The sequence below is a fragment of the Triturus cristatus genome, chromosome 4_1 (assembly GCF_964204655.1).
Source record: "Triturus cristatus chromosome 4_1, aTriCri1.1, whole genome shotgun sequence".
NCBI classification, from domain to species: Eukaryota; Metazoa; Chordata; class Amphibia; order Caudata; family Salamandridae; genus Triturus; species Triturus cristatus.
Window position 1 is genome coordinate 1,229,606,813 of NC_140585.1, and position 16,915 is coordinate 1,229,623,727.

General features: G+C 43.6%; 1 long non-coding RNA gene across 1 annotated transcript in view; it reads left to right on the top strand.

The window, feature by feature from the left end:
• The first annotated feature begins 768 nt into the window (after window positions 1-768).
• LOC146856464 (uncharacterized) overlaps window positions 769-16,915 on the top strand; it is a 477,069-nt gene continuing 460,922 nt past the window's right edge. Inside the window, exons 1-2 of the long non-coding RNA XR_014981489.1 lie at window positions 769-854; window positions 16,239-16,307. This is a non-coding gene — a long non-coding RNA (uncharacterized LOC146856464). The remainder of the gene's footprint in view (window positions 855-16,238; window positions 16,308-16,915) is intronic.

The window sequence follows — 16,915 nt, forward strand, 5'->3', positions numbered from 1 at the left end:
TCCCCCGCATCTTGACAGTGGCACCTGCTGACCCTGAGTCGCAGAAGTCTAGAAATGTAAACTTTCGACTTTGGAAAAAAACTGACTATCAAGTGGATCCTGTGTTATAAACGGCATGGGGACAGAAAATAGACCCAGGCACCAAAATAAAAGTGATCCTCTTTAGTGAATTAGATAGCTAAAAAATAAGCCTATGTTTGGAAATAGGGGCAAATTTGAACTTGTAAAGACACATTGTATAAGAGTTTTGCAAGGTATGAGAGACTGGATGGATTTTTGCTTGCTGCAGGTAATATTTTTTTTAATGTCAGGGAAATCAACAGTAAAAAACAGGACCAGTGTAGCCTATAACAGACCCATAAACAGCCAAAAAACGATCCACACACTGACTCACCTGTGAGAGCAGCCCTTTTGGCACTGGCTGATTGCCATAGTTTGACCCTGGTTGCAAACAGTGTGATTCGGTGGGGCCTCATTGTGAGCTGTACACCCAATAATATTAGTATTGTTTGTATAACTATATTAGCTGTGACATTATTCCTGACTTGTATTTCAATTTATTAGGGGTAAAAAAAAAATCGAGGTTTCTTCGAGTAGAGTCTTTTGTGCTCGAACTGATACTGTGGTGAATTCCGTTACAGTTGTCACGTATTTTCTTTAGTGAAACAGTCATGCTGAAAGTGGCCACTAGATGTCAGTGTAGGACCGCGCTACCAGTACAATTGCTCACTTTTTATGATCACGGGGGCCGCATCATTAACTCTAGCACGGAACAGGTGTGATTCTAAAGGGGCTGGCGCGCAGTTGTGACGCCACCCACTTTGAGTCAAGCAACTCAGGAATAATGCTTAAAGGTACGTTTAAACATGGATTGCAACGAGAACGTCACTCGGGTTAAACACAAGGGGCTTATAAATAAGCTCCTTATGCCGTCGCGACGTCACTTTTTCTCATATTAAAAGTGACACACTGGCGGCGCAGGGATCTCGTAAATAAGTCCGTAACGTTTAAGTCAGGGATCTATTTAGTAAACCGATTCCAACCCTAGCCGCCTTTAACTTTTAAAGTCTCAAGGATATTTTTACATCCGGAAAATTCAAGGATTTCCAGAGTTTCTGGCTCAAAAAACTATGGGGCATTTTAACAAGCCAGGCGATAAAATTATCGCCGCTTTAGCGGCAGAAAACTGCCGCTAAAGCGGCGATAATGGGCTTGATAATATGCTCTATGGAATTCCAATTGAAACCCATGTTAAATGTGAAGGACGTCTAACATGGGCTTCAATTGGAATTTCATGGAGCATATTATCAAGCCCATTATCGCCGCTTTTATCGCCTGGCTTGTTAATATGCCCCTTTATTTTTTATAGTTTTGTAACCTCTCGGGATCTTCATTTCGTGCAAAATTAAAATGTTGTCATCAAACTTGAAGAGATCAAGGGATGCCAACTGCCCCCCTCGAGTCATCTTAGCTCAGGGCGATTGTTTTTTTTTTTTAACCTTAAAAGGGGGGGGGGGGGGGCGTTCTACCGGGCCCTACGCCCCTGGTGGGGCTGTCTCCCCAATACTTCCCTGCCGTGCCCAGGCTCGTGAAGTTTTGTGATAGGTCGGCGGCCTATTCATGTGAGCTTAGTTGCCACCCTTCCAAGAGAAAATTCCGGCCATTTGTTATTGTTTTAAGAGTCTGCAAATGCCGGGACGTGATACTGAATACAATTTTAATCGCATGTATTCGTTTGTAACATGAATTTTCTGCCTTTGTTAACTTTAATTATTAGACATGGATCATCAACTCCGCTCTAGAACAAATTTAAAAGTAATTTCTATATATATATTTGCTGTTTGAAGTATTTTCAGGTAAAGGTTAAACAGACCGGCCTTTGGTGATTTTGTCTATTTTTGTACCGACCTGGACGTCATAATAACGGTGGTGCTGGTAGAAAAACAGTCAGGTGACAATCCTATGTGGGCTGTGCCCATGGTAAACTGTGTGCGGGGTCAATGTTGTACTCTAGAAGTCCGGGTCAGTGGCTACACAATGATGGCTTCTTTACAGATGGCGTTGACTCTCTCCTAAGGATGTCACAACTTGCATGTACATTGCCTTGCGGGCTCAGCCTATAACACTTAAGAATTCTGGTTGGCAACAAAATATTTGCCTGCTAAAGTATCAGAGCTGGCTTCTCCTGCCTTGTGCTGGGAGTCCCATGAGAGGCTTGGTTGAGAGCACCTGACTTCCGTCACAATTCGATCTGCATAGCTGTAACACAGGGTAACTGTTAAACTGTGGCTCTGCCCTTTTAGAAAGGCCTGGGAAGATGTGCTGAGTCCTTATTAGCAGACTGTTACTGGAATTTCCCTTAACACAGAATATGCACTGACCAACTAGTGCCATCTCGAACTGCTAGGAAGCCCATTTGTAGATGTAAATAGCTCCACAGAGAAAGATGGGCTTTCTTCATACTCGTCCTTGGGGTAGAGTCTTACTGGCTGTCACTGATCACCCTGATTCAGGAGCTGTGATAACTCTCTCTCTCTGGTCCTTTACAATTCCTCAGTTGCCGTTTTCTGAGGCTGCATTTGCACACCAACCCCATATCCCATTCCCTTAGTCCTAGCTGTTTAGCTGTTTTCCAGTGAGTGGCTCTAGTCCCATGTGTGCCCTACCAACAGATCATCTCGAGTGTGTCCAGCCAGTTTCAAGACACCACCCCTGAGGTGTGGATCCTTCATGGGGCTTGTTTGTAGACGCCACTCCTATTGCTGCACCAGTCCCCCCGCATTGATTTGAGATTGGTTGATCCCCCCAACTGGTCTCCCTCTTACCCATAATCTGGTGTTGAAGGCAGCGGCTGGATATCGATATAGTGCTGTAATCATTTCTGTGGATGTACTTTGGATCTTGGATCTTTTGGCATATTTCGTGCATCAGTCTTTAAACAGTCAGTGCCGGACTGGTTGTAGCGGGCATCAGGCCTGTTCCAGGGAGGCTGGGGGCAGTTTTGCAGCTGTGGGGGCCATTGTTTTGTTGCTGGGGGCCGGTTTTGCAGCTGTGCTGCATTATCAGCCCCACTAACAAAAGTAGCAGTGGTTCACTCTTGCACCCCCACCCCTGCTCCTCCTCTCCCAGGGGGGAGAGGAGGGTAAGGGCTGGTTCTACAAAATTGCCAGGGCTGCTCTGGGTTCCCAGTCTGGCCCTGGAAACAGTTCACCCTTTCCTGCATGTAGATGAAGGACTATTACTTTTCAAAGACATGGCTCCGAATGACCCTTCAAGAGTCACCACAGGACGTTGCACTATGTCTTGATAGAGTGCAAGTTTCTTTATCTTCAGACTGGCGTATTCATCAAAAAGATTGTGCCACCCGTTGTACGGATCGTTGGTTATTAGCTGAATGTTTATTCTGGGAGCTAATATCAGTGTAACAAATCATATTACAGTGAAACCCATTTGGCTGCACAAGAAGGACATTAAGGATGGTTTCTAAACCATAAAGGTTTGTTAGCAAATTCATCAAACTTACAGGCTTTATTCATTTAGTAAATCAATTTATGATATAAGCATACAATTCAGTATTGTTAATCAATCCACCAATATCTACCGGATAGATGACAACGCACATCATTTTAAGGTACAACATGCCGAACAAAGGAAGTATCGGCTCCATAAATCAACTTTTGTAATTTAAATAAAGCATCAAAATATAGAATGGGAAAATCCTAATCAGAATTTGCTAACCTGAAATGAGCCATGTTGAGGTTCAGGGCACAAGGACATAAGCAAGAATCTAACAAGGAAACAAGAAATATGGAACCTCAAGTAGCAGAGTTAGAGAAAGGTCTTCCCTCAGCAAAATCAGGACAAGATCTCCTAAACTATTCTAAGATACACAGATAAAATACAATGCATTCTCACCAGAACTTCTTTCCCACCGACTCCCCTAAACTTGGACCAATCATGTTGCTCCGTCTCCCTGGAGCATGTGAAGTACCCATGTTCCCATAATCGGACAAAGGCACACATATTAATTTCTTTATTTAAGGTTTTATATAGCGCTAGCTAGACCCTTAGGTATCGGAGCGCCCTACAGAGTTACGAGCAAGGCAATAAACATTGGTTCAAGGTTCCATACAATTATAAAATGAGTGAAGGGAAAGTCAGCAGAGGAGCACACAATAATATATACAAAGAAACAAGTTATGTACAAGAAGGATGGAATTACTGAAATGAGGTCAATAACAATTTACAATTGAGGGACCATAAAGCACTGACTAGGCTGGATCCAGCGGTATAAGAGCGCTGTACAGAATCAAGGGCAAGGTTACAAACATAGGTTCAAGAATTAAATAAAAATAAGATAACGGAAGTAAAAAATGTACAGAGGAGCAACACATTACTGTATACGTAGAAATAATTATAAGGCCATGAAGGATGGAAAATTACTGAAATGAGGTAAAAGAAACCAAGAATGAATTAAGGGACCTTGGAGAGAAGGACAACACGAGACAATAAAGTTGTGTACACAAGGAAAGAAAGGCCAACAAGTTAACAGAGGTATGAACAGTTCACAGGAGCCTAATAGAAGTGATGTTCAGATTGATTTATGGGCTCCAGTATTTGTTGAGGAGATGGCGTTTCAGGTCTCTTTTGAAGCCTGGGTAGGAGGGGTTGCATCGAATGTCCCTTGGGAGGGAGTTTCAGATGCTGCGAGCATTACCTGAAAAGGAGCGAGATGGCGTGGTTTTCCTTTTTAGTTTCGGAGGTACGAGGAGAAGAGCGGTTGAGCTTCTAATAGGTCTAGCACTTCCTGCTCTCATGAGTTTGTTGTCTAAATAGTCAGGGAACTGAGTGTGAAGTGCTTTGTGGGTGATGGAGGTGGTCTTGTAGATACATCTTCCTTCAATGGGAAGCCAATTTAGGGACTTGAGGGCAGGCGTGATGCAGTCTGTTATAAGCTGGGCTGCCTTGTTGAGTACAGATCTGAGGGGGGCGAGGTGAGTTTTCGGGGTCCCGGTGAGTATAGCTTTCCCGTAGTCAAGTTTAGAGAGGACCAGCGATTGAACAACCCATTTGAAATCGTTTGATGGAATGTAAGATTTAAATTTTCTGAGGTGTTTAACTGTGTAAAGCACTCCTTTGACTGAGTTTTTGATATGGTCCTTCAGTGACAAATCTTTGTCCAAGGTGAAGCCTAGGAATTTAGCTGGGTCAGATAGAGTGAGCAAACAGTTTAGGGCTTTGAGGTCCATGATCGAGCCTTTTATTGGGAGGTGGTTACTTGTGGGGGAGAATAGGATGATTTCCGTTTTGTAGGGGTTCAATTTTATATTGTTAGAGTAAAACCAGGATTGAATCTTACGCAAGGTGATGTTAAGATGTAGGATGTCACTATGAGATTTGATTTTGTAGTAGAGTTGCTTGTCATCCTCATAGAGGTGATAATTGATCCCTGCTTGTTTCAGGATGATAGTAAGGGGTTCCATGAAGAGGTTGAAGAGAAAGGGGGAGAGAACGAATCCCTGGGGAACACCAAGAGAGACGGGAATTGGATTAGAGAGGCAAGATTTAATTTTGATTTGTTGTGTTCGATGTCAAAGGTAAGAAGTGAACCATTTTAGGACTGTGCCATTGAAACCAGAGAGTGTCTTCAGAGATTCCAGTAAGGCTGAGTGGTTGGCTGTATCAAAAGCCGCTGAGAGGTCCAGTAGGATGAGAAGGCAGGCATCTCCATTCTCTAAGGAACGATGTATGTCATCTGCAATGTTGAGCATGGCAGTTTCTGTGCTGCAGCCTTACCTGTAACCAGCTTGGAAGGAGTCAAGTAGGTTGTATTCGTCAATGTGTCTGTCGAGTTGTTGTAAGACACATTTCTCTATGGTTTTCGCTAGATCTGCATGACTTTGAATGTATCAGTGGTACGGACTGCATGGCACATGAAGATCTTTCTCATTCCCACACACAGTGTACATCATAACAGAATATCTACATTAATATTATCTAGGCTAACATTTCTAAAAGCAAAACAACGAGCTACTCTTCTAGTTATTAAAGGTTATCTTGCTCCTGCAACGAGAAGAAAAATGTGATAGCACATTTTGAAATCAACATTATGTCAAAAGAAAAAAGTGTTAAGCAACAGAGGCCTACTCTTAGGCATACACATTTGGTTAACATGAATACAGTATAGGTTAATCATTATACTTCAATTATATAAAGCGTGGCTTCTTTATATGTACACAGTCACACATAAACACACAGATTAACATCTGATTAGGAAAGATTATAAAGCATTACATTTCACACTACATTAGTCTCAAACCCCATCCAGACAACACCATCAGACTGCAATCCCTATTCATGGTGATGTGGTGGTGGGGGGGGGAGGGCACTAGAGGCTGCTAAAGAAGATGGTTGCACTCTGATAGGGTTTTCGCAGCCAGAATGTCCGAAATACAATAAGATTACCCTTAATATGGACTGTCATTACTTTTAAGCAGGGTGAGGCTCTTGCTAAACCACCGGGCGGCTGTTGGCTTAGAGAAAACCGAGCTGCCGACCACCTTGGACCCATTAGGAACCAGAGGAAGACCAGTCACTCCCCTGCGGCCTGCTCCCATATCGAGGTGGGTGAGGCCAACTACAGCGGGCGTTCCTGAGTGCTAATGTTAAGCCGGTGCATCAGTCACAGGAAGTGGAGACTGCCGAAGGATCGACTAGGATAAGCGCAGAACCCGAGGCTGTGCTCGAGGGCCATCCTTTGGCTGTGCACTGAACTACATGTACCACCAAGAGTAAGCTGGCACGCAATGAGGGTGGGAACAGACCAAAAGCAGTGGGACACCGCCAGCGCTTGAGAGGAGCACGCGTCTGTGAGAGGCAGACGGCTTAAGGGCTACAGAGTGCAGACCGGAGCGGCCAACATAATTTGGTGATCTGCAGCAGGGAACACCGGAGGAACAGCCTGATACAACCCAGGCGTTGTTGTGTTGCTGGTGGGCCTGCCTGGGTCGAGCCTGGCACAACACTAAAATAAATAGCGAGGTCCGACACCCCGCATCCCTTTCATGGCTGAGGCCACAGCAACCAACACTGTGGTGCAATTGCTGCAGTGAGCCCTGATGGCCGTGCGAGCTCGATGGGTAGAGTCCCTACACATCTTGATTGTGGTGAAGCCCAGTAACTGGTGTACGTTCGCCACATGAGAGCCTATTGGCTGCAAACCTGAGGAAGTTAAGACATAATGGGCTGGCCGGCGACAGCACCTTGACATAAGGGGACCAAGAGTGGCGGTGGAACCTCGCCGGGGCCCAACGCACGACGTTGCTTGGGAGGAGCAGGGAGAACGCACCCATATCGCTCCCCTGAGGGGCAAACCTGGCAACGAAAGCAGCAATTCAATAACAAAAAGTCCTCCAAATCCCACAAAGAGGAATCATCATGAGCAGCAGAGGAAGCACTGGACAGACATGCGGAGCTACGAACTGGTCAAGACATTAAATCCCTGCTATACGACATAAAGTAAAGTAGTCTGACTTCAATTGATACGAAAATTCATGATCTAACACACCACCTAGACGCAATAAAGGAGTGAGCAAAAGGCACGGGGTGTGACTTCACATTGCTGAGAGATGTGTCTGGGAAACTGAGGATGGAGTCAGCGATTTCGCGATAAAAGAAATGCTGATATCAATTAAGTTGGAAACAATAAAAATGCAAAATCAAGACCTTGAGGTCAGATCAGGTGAAACAACCTCGGAATACTGAGGCTGCCAGAAACAACTGTTATGGACAAACCCAAACTGGATGTAGAGACTATGTTATGCAAGGTATTTACCCGTGAATCACTGACGCAAATGCTTGTAGTGGAGCGGGTTCACAGGACACTTGCACCTAACCCAGTGACAGATGCACCTCTAAGGCCAGTGATAGCTAAATTACAGAGACTGGGGTGCAGTACTTACCATGGCTAGTGATAAAGGGGAAATCATCTATAAAGGATCCAACCTAGCCTTTGAGCCTGATTTTACGCTAACAGTCATGGATGCCCAAACTAAGTTCCTCCTTGTGGAAAAAGAAACTACAGTCAATGGGGATAAAGTAAGCTATGGTGTACCCCGCCAGATTGAAATTCCAGTTGGCTGGTGTGGTACACTTATACTCTATCTCCAGCTAGCCACCATAATTCAAAATAATCACTTGCCTAAACGCCACAGCAAGGATAGTGATGCCTCCCAAACACAGAGTCAAGTGGTGGAGGAAGATGAATAATTATAGAGATGCTGCATACTCTCCATCTGCAATGTCGCCTCTTCCGGTGACGGCGTACAAGAACAATGCCTTGTTTGCCCCGAAAATTGTAGGTGGGGATATAGTGATTTTTCATATATATGATACAAATGTATATTCATACATAGCTACGGGGCATGGAGATTTTGGAAAGGAACCTGTACCCTGATCATATATACTGTTGCTTCTGTTGTATCTTGTACCTCCGTGACACCTACAAAATTGGTTTGCAATACTAATTGCGTGCTATAAAACTAAAAAATAATGTTTAAAATGTTGGTAAACATTTTACAGTGGCAGTCCATTGAAAAGAAAAACATTGCGGGTCACATGTACGACCTTTTTTAGCGCTCGCTAACGGAGAATCGTCCATAAGTGATAGCTAAAATGACGTTTGTATGCACCAACCCTATTTTGCAAGTCAATAATCTGTTACTTACTCGCAAAATAGAGTTTGCGAGTTGCTATTAGGAAAAGCCATGCCAAGGGCGTCCCTCCCTAAAAGGGAGTCGCAAGGGAAAGTACGATTGTTTTGCACCTGGAATGTGTTTGCATAACAATTGCACTTTACCATCTACTACAAGTAGGTGGTAATACAGTCTCAAAAGGAAAGCGGTCTCCAGGGGACCCCTTCCCCTTTGTGAAGGGTAGCAAAACATTTTTTCAAGAGCAGGCAGTGGTCACACGGACCAGTGCCTGTCCTTAAAAAATGAAACAAACGTTTCAATTTTCTTTTTAAAATGCATCCCGTTTTCCTTTGAGGAAAACGGGCTGCATTATAAAAAAAAATTGCTTTATTTTAAAGCAAACATAAACATGATCGTTTGCTCTCCCCAGCAGGTCACCATCCCTGTTTTATTGCCCATTCTCAATGGATCGCAAATTGCATCTGTCTCACAAATATTATGAGGCAAGTCATTTGCGACCTAATTGGGAATCGCTAAATGTGTCTGAGACACATTAGTACATTTCATTTTGTGACTCGCAAATTGCGAGTCGCTAAAAATTAGTTTGCGAGTCGCTAAATGAAATGTTCGTACATGTGGCCTATAGTTATTTTAAGTTATGTTAGTCATTTCTTACACAGCACATTGACACTTGGAAAGATTTCAAAACACTAGTTTCTGTCCTCTCCTGAATCACCGACGATGATCCTTTAAAAAATATTTCAGAAGGCCCCTTTGATGACGTGGCAGTGGGTTTTCAGATCTGTGTTGATGTCTCTGTAATTGTGTGTCCTTTACTTGCTTGTTGTCGAGACGTCTTGCTGCAGATGCCACTTTATGAACCCATTCCTGGTTCCAGGCTGCATCTGGAAGGTTTTACATTATTTTTTTTTTCACCGCCACTTGTGGTGACGCTGCTGCCCGGGGAGAGTTGTGGATCTTACTGACGACATAGTATTGGGTGACTAAGTAAGTCCACAAAGGTTTCAACTACCACGATGCCCATTTATTTTGTCATGTTTCAGAAACACAGCAATCTAAAGGTTCTGAAACCTTATCTGTGTATATTTTCCTTTTTTTGTTATTGAGTTTGTGTATATATGACTCTTGAAATCTTCAGGCTTACAGCCTATCTCAAATTATTGCAGACATATGACATCCACGGACTTACATTTGTGATGTTTGTAGTTTTTAGGGGTAAGCATGAGGCAGAACTATGTGACCTAGGTCGTCTAGTTGTTCTGCTTCCCCCCCCACCACTCAAGATTCTTTCTGGCATCTCAGCTGATTCTATAGGTATGTCAGAGACACAGGCCACCCTTCCATGACCTACTCCTCTACACATTCTCACTAAGTGGCCAAGGCAGCCACATTTCCTGCATTATCTATTATTAGCAAAGCAAAACTTCGAGTCAGAAGCATGACTTGCACTCCCACAACTATTGCAGCCTTTGAGCCATATGTTTAGATGGTGCGTAACTCCTCCCCCTAGTATTGTTGGGCTTAACAGTGGTAGAAGGCTCTCCTACTAATCTAGCTACAGCTCCAATGTCAGAAACGACATCACCCAGATTCTTCTTTTCCAGTTCTTTCATGCACAAATCTGACTGCTCTAGCACTTTGGCTATCCCTATGGCATCACTTATCGTGGTGTTCTTGGCCGCCCATAACCTCTCCTGTATTTCTTTGATTTTACCCTGCACAATAAGTTGGTCTCTAATAAGTTTGTTGGTCATGGCTCCAAAACGACACTTGGCAGACAACTCGCGCAACCTAGCTACAATCTCATCTATAGTCTCCTCCACCTTTTGATCAGGGCTGGACTGGCTGTAGGGGGCACTGGGCAACCCTGGTAGGCTGGAGGGGTGGGGGCTGGTTTTGTGCCCGTGGGGGGTAGTTTTGTCACTAGGGGCCGGTTTTGCAGTAGTGCTGCAATATCGGCTCCCTGTAACAAAAGCGGGAGTGATGCCTCTTGCTAGCACCCCCCCTCTGCTCCCAGGGCCTGTTGCTGTTCCCAGTTTTTGATGTTGCGTATAGAACCTATACCTATTCATAACAAGATTCTCCTCTTTGGCATAGCAAATTTCTATCTAACCTGCGCCTGGATTCTTCAAAGACATCATGGATAGGTTGAGCATTCACTTCTGTAGCTAGGGGCAAGTATCGAAACACCCATTGACCCTCTTTGCGGTCGAAACCCTTCTCCATCTAAAGCCTTAAGGAATGTAGTTAACAAACATTAGCACCCTATCCTCCCTAGACATGGGTGGAGGGCCTGGTTGCATTAAGAAACAAGGTGGTGGATTGACAGATGTGTGTAGATAAGGTTACTGGGGCTACTTCTCTGCGACTGCTTTCGGAAGCTTCCATAATATACACGCTCCAAAAAAAAAAAACAATAACCTACGAAGAAAGCAGCTGTCTTGAAACAACAGAATGCATGTCACTGAGAAGTGCAGTATTACACAGAGTACATCTTGCCTCTTAAACTATGAAAGTGTAGAGAATAGTGTGCGTATCACTGTGAAACGCACTGTAAGCAGAGTTGTCAAAATGTACCTTCACAATGCAATCCACAGTTCTATTATGATGTCTCACCACCAGTGTGTGCGCTGATCCGAAGATATGTTACAAGGTGTGCGCATCACCGTGCTCGAATTCATAGAAAACACAGACACTCCAGTGTGCGCACTGTATCAATACTCAAAAGCTCAGTGTTTCTCTGTGCAGGCGGCAATCCACTTGCATTTTTCAGAAAGATTAGAGATCCCCTTCAGGGGTGTGGAATTTAATAAAAAATCTACTTGTCCATGGGGCAGGTTGCTTCATAAATCTACTTGTCCTGTAACAAAATCCACTTGTCCCTTTTGTGCCATGTACTGCAGTGACAAATTATGCCAGCAATCTCATTATATAGGAGCTCTGAAATAGCCTCTCTGATTATGCTAGGGCTCGTACCATAATAGGGGTTGAATACTAGAAATTCCCTTATGTTCTACATACTGGGTCTGATGGTAAAGGTAAGCAACAGTTCCAGGGTTGGACTGCCCTTTTGAGTCTGTGCAAACCTACTAACTTGCATGTTTTAAGGGTTTGCACCAACTCTTCTCTAATCTCTTTCCACACTGAAAAAGGTTGGAAATTTACTACTGACAATGGCAGACTTAAAACTTCTTCCAGGGTTGAAAAAAAAAGTGGGTGGTAGGAAAGTGAACTTGCAAACACTAAGATTTTCGCATGAGCAAATCTACACCTGCACATTTGCTCATGTTAAAATGCAGTTCACAAATATCTTCTAGCAGTACTATTACTTGGCTTGCTTCTGTAAAGTCTTGTGAATTCACATAAGCCATATATCCGCACTTAATGCAAGGACATGGGTGCACTTTTGAGACTTTATTTAATAATTGGGCCACTAATTAGGTCTGGCGTTAACCATGACCTTTTGTGTTTATTAAAATTCTCCCTCTCTCTCTCTCTCTCTCTCTCTCTCTCTCTCTCTCTCTCTCTCCCCACTGTGAGTGACATCATTCTGTTCTTTCACAAGGAGCACATCGACACACAGTCGTTTTGTTAAGTACCAGGAACTACTGTGCCAATGTGTTCCTTTTGAGACCAAAACAATTTTTGCTTTAGCCAATGTTTGTTACAATGGTAAGAGACCGGCAGCTCCCACACCAATAAGGTTTTGCAAAAACCATGCCAGAACAAGTCACGCATTGACAGAACCAACAGGCTGATCAACAATTTCAGACCTATTGGCTTTACCAGTGCTTTTTTATTTCTGGGTTTCCCATAATCTTATTAAAATTGGGTACACCGAGTTTTCATTATGAATAATTTTGGGAAATACTAACACACATCAACACATGTTACTAAATGATGCTGCAAAGAAATGGTATACAATTTGACAGTAGTTTAGCTAAATACTTTTGCGAATTTTGAAAGCAAAGAAGCATCAATCTTGCTTTCAAGCTTCTGCAGATATTTGCATCTAATCAGAGAGCATTCTGGGAGCATTATACATAGCCTCATATTGCTAAACATTGAAAACGTGTGTACACATTTTTATACTGAAACCTCTGTCAGTAGTGCAGTCTGTGATTACAACATTTACTTAGAGCGCTCACCCTAATAATAAAGGCTTTGCATTAATGAGCCATAAATACAAGTTTGAACAGCATTAACACATGGACACAAATATTACCTTAAATGCAGTAAATGTCTTGCTCTGATCCATAATGTGGGACTGTAAACTGGCAGCCAAAGGGTTTGTGCTGTAGGGCGTTGGCCCTACTTGTCCCAAGGACAAAATACACATGAAAACATGTTGCCCTTGACCCCAAACAATATGTCCCGGGCGTCGGGCTATAGGAATTTCACATCCCTGTCCCCTTGCAGGCGGGTGCAGTGAGTCACTGCACTTGCCTGCAAGGGGGTGTCTGGGAGGGATCAATGGAACCCCCTTTTATCCGTCCAGATGGATACCTTTAGGAGTCACACTTTCAGTGCACCTTTTAAAGGCATGTTTGCCTCTGCGCTCACGTTGTTAATATGGCGCGGGCGCAGAGGCAAAGTGATTCCATCATTTGCATGGGGCCACGCCGCCATGCAAATGAGGGAACACCGTCTAATGATAGCGATGGTGCTATGTATGCCAGCACTATCTGTATTACAGAAGGGGTCGTACAAGCATTTGTAGCCCCTTATGACCCCAGGGCACTTGTGTAATACGACTGTTGGGATCCCGCTGAAATCATTGGTGGAGACAAACTCATTACGTACAGGCAAGACTCAGATTTATACCCTACTATATACTGATTTTTATCATTGGTTAAATAATAATCTCACAGTGAACACAAGAAGGTGCCTCACTGAACTCATGAGAGGTCTGGAAATAGAATACCCATCAAGAGTTACAAAAATATATACCGTTTTCGCCCGAGCACACAATTTTTCAAATTCTCGTCTTTAGTGCCAATAGGGCCATCGCCTATCTGAAGCAGTAGGGCGGCCGTGGTGGGTGGGGGTGGTTCAGGTCAGGGGTTTGGGGAGTGGGGGGCGGGTTTGAAATAATATAAAAGAAAAAAATTAAACTTACCTGCCACTCCGCTCCTGCTGATGGCCGCCTCGCTGCTCCTCTCTTAGCTGTCAGGCCATAAGGGGATAGGCTCTAAGACCACATGCTCTACACCCAATCCAGCCGCTGCTCTCACATGAGAGCAGCCCAAGGATTGGTCTGAGCGGCCTTATTTGCCACTCAGACGGTGCATGGGAGCCTGTGACTTTTCTCCAACTTTGCTATGTAACACAGCCGGGTTGGAGAAACATAAGTGGGCATGTGTGTTTGGTCGGCCTAGGATGGCCGGCCAAGAAAACATGTGCAGTCATGAGTGTATTCTACTCCTCCTCCCTGACATGCCCGGCCCAACCCGCCCCACCCTTTAGTTTAGTCTTCAGGAATTCCAGGTTTCCTGTCAAAGCATAGAGAGTTAGTTACACAACAATGTTACTAAGGTATGTCATTTAATAATTCTAGTTATGTTCAGTATTCCATTGACAAGTAGTTAAAGCATCTCTTGTCTTGTAGATTTCCACCACAACATGTGGACCTCTTTGATCCTAGAAGTAACAAGGCAGAGTGTGGAGTTCTGTGTTTCTGTTTTCTCTCTTATCCCATTCCCTTTCCGAGTTTCTTCCACTGACTCTCATGTTCTAATTAATATATGTGGTCATTGGTGGGGACAATGAGAGATGGATAAGAACATTGCTTCCGTTAGAGCTTGTGCACAAGGCGAAGGGTGAACGCGTGTTTCAGTGAATGTTGGGTGTTATGATGGGGGTATGTAGATCACAGGCAGGAAATCTTTGTATATGTCTGCAATACAAAGCTTTGGACAAGTAGAGAAATGCATTTGGTATCAAGGTTTTTTTTTAGAACAATTGCTAGACCCATGCCAGTTTATTTCGATGGGCAATCTCTCAAACATATTTTATATCTTTGAAGGATGATTTATCTAGAGTAGATGAGGCCTTAGTGGATACCAAGGATTGTACGATGCAGTGGTTAACCACGTTTGTGTGATACAATGGTTCGCCTAGGTGCAGAAATTTGATCAGATGCTTTTTATTCATTATGAAGGTATGTAGTAGGGATTTGCGCTTTCTCTGTGGCTTCCAAAACCTCCTCGCCAACAATTCTGCCATCATGTGTGTTCCTGGATGACTCACTGTAGGGGTGTTATGACACCACTGTACCTGCACTTGAGTGGGCTTGCTGGGCACACAGAGTTGGTTTTGTAAAGAAACAGATTTTGTACAATTATCCCACTTTCTTGGTTTTCCTCTACCAACCTGCTTAATTTATGGTTTTGTAATGTTCTTGGGGTAGTCTAAAAATATTTATGTTTCTCCCAGTGAGGTTGTGTTCAAAGCTAATGCCTTCGACTTGGGGCTGTTTGTCCGTTTTCTTCTCCTTGTGGAGAGACAGCATCAGCATTAACATAAAGATTTAATGGAGGAGAAGGAATGGTATAATGAAACTGAGACAAAAATAGTGTTCTTCTTGCACATACATTGATCATGTCTTTCATGTTGTAAAGCCAGGTGTTGTGAGTATGGCCGGGCACAAACACTCTACACTGGTATATGGCCCTAGAAATGTATTTGTTTCCCCCCTTTTCATGAAACTTCCTTTTTAGGTCGCGCATGTGCTGTCTGGGGCGAAGCATAGTGTCAGCTTACAATGAGCTTAGAACCCGCCCATTGCTTACAATTGGTTTGCTTCATTGTCACTCTCATTTTCATCCATCTTGCTCATTAACGTGTGTGGGCTTTACTTCCTCTTTCTATGTTTGCCACTCCCCTAGAGCATGAATGTATTACTTGTGCCCTTATGCTACTCACTTTTCAGGTGCTACTTTTTCTTTTTTGTTTAAGCCCTCCAGATGAGTCTCCCTCGTGCACTGCACCCTCTCGGTCACGCTGGTGTTTCTATTTTTCTGCCCATGTGCTTCTTCCCACAGGTGCAGTGGTGCACAATGCTCTCTCGCTCCTCAGTGTGCCTCTCCCACTTCCTATCTCTCTTTTGTTTAGCTTCCCTACCCGTCCCTTAAGTTCTGTGTTGCTGCCTCCTAACTGACCCCTTTGGTTGCTTCTGTCCGCCCCGCGTTGCTTCCCCACCTGTGTTGTTTTCCCCCACTCACTTTACTACTTTTATTTTCTTTTTGTATATGATCCAACTCAGATCGGTCATTTTGTAGGCGTTTGCATGCTTCGTGCAGGCGCCTATAAAATGACTTTTTTTCTCCTTTTTAGCCATGCTGCACAACTTCAGGGATGTTGTACAGCATGGCTAACACATGAGCAAATCCAATGGGTCCCAAAGGCGAGACTTATAGGCCTTTGCCAATGCTTGTTTAAGTTCAGGCTTGACATGTGGAAAAACTAGCTCAAACAATTTAGTTATTCGCAAATTGTCATCTTCATGTTCTTCTTTTCTTCTAGGTAGTTCAAGTTCCCCGGGCCACTCCTATACTCTACCAGCGCCCCTCAAAAGGAAACAGCACAGCTCAGGTAATAAATAATTTGTTTCCCCTTTCTATTTTCTTTTAGTCTCTTATCTTTTCTTGTCTCCTCTTCTTATGAATCATTCATAAGAAGAGGGGAAAAGATGTTTGATGTCTGCTTTTATCTGCTTGTAATGCGTATCTTCTTGTAATGCTTAACCTGTCTAATGGTACCTGCTGGCAGTGGAATATATACATCACGGTGCTCCATAGAACCTTTGTGGAGCCCGGTATCCATGGAGCGCTAGGTCAGCATAGAATGTGAGGGGATGCAGATTCAAATGAGGGGAGAGGTTTGGAGCAGAAGTAAGCGTGGTGGCTGAGGTGTTTCACTGTATCGTAAATAAACCAAGTCGGATTTATCAGAACCGGCTCAAGTAACTTCATTTCATCATGGTAATGCTTCCAAGAATTCTTTTAGACAAATTGTATACATAATTTACTCTTTAGTGGCATTTAGATGACACAACCATGTATCTGCTTTGTCCTAAATTTCATTTAAAAAAAAAAAAACCCTTCCATGTCTCTACTGGATTCTCTCTCTTTCCTAAAACAAAGCCAGTAAGTCTCATTCTCAATGCAAAATCTGCCTAATCTCAGGGTATGGGATATTTC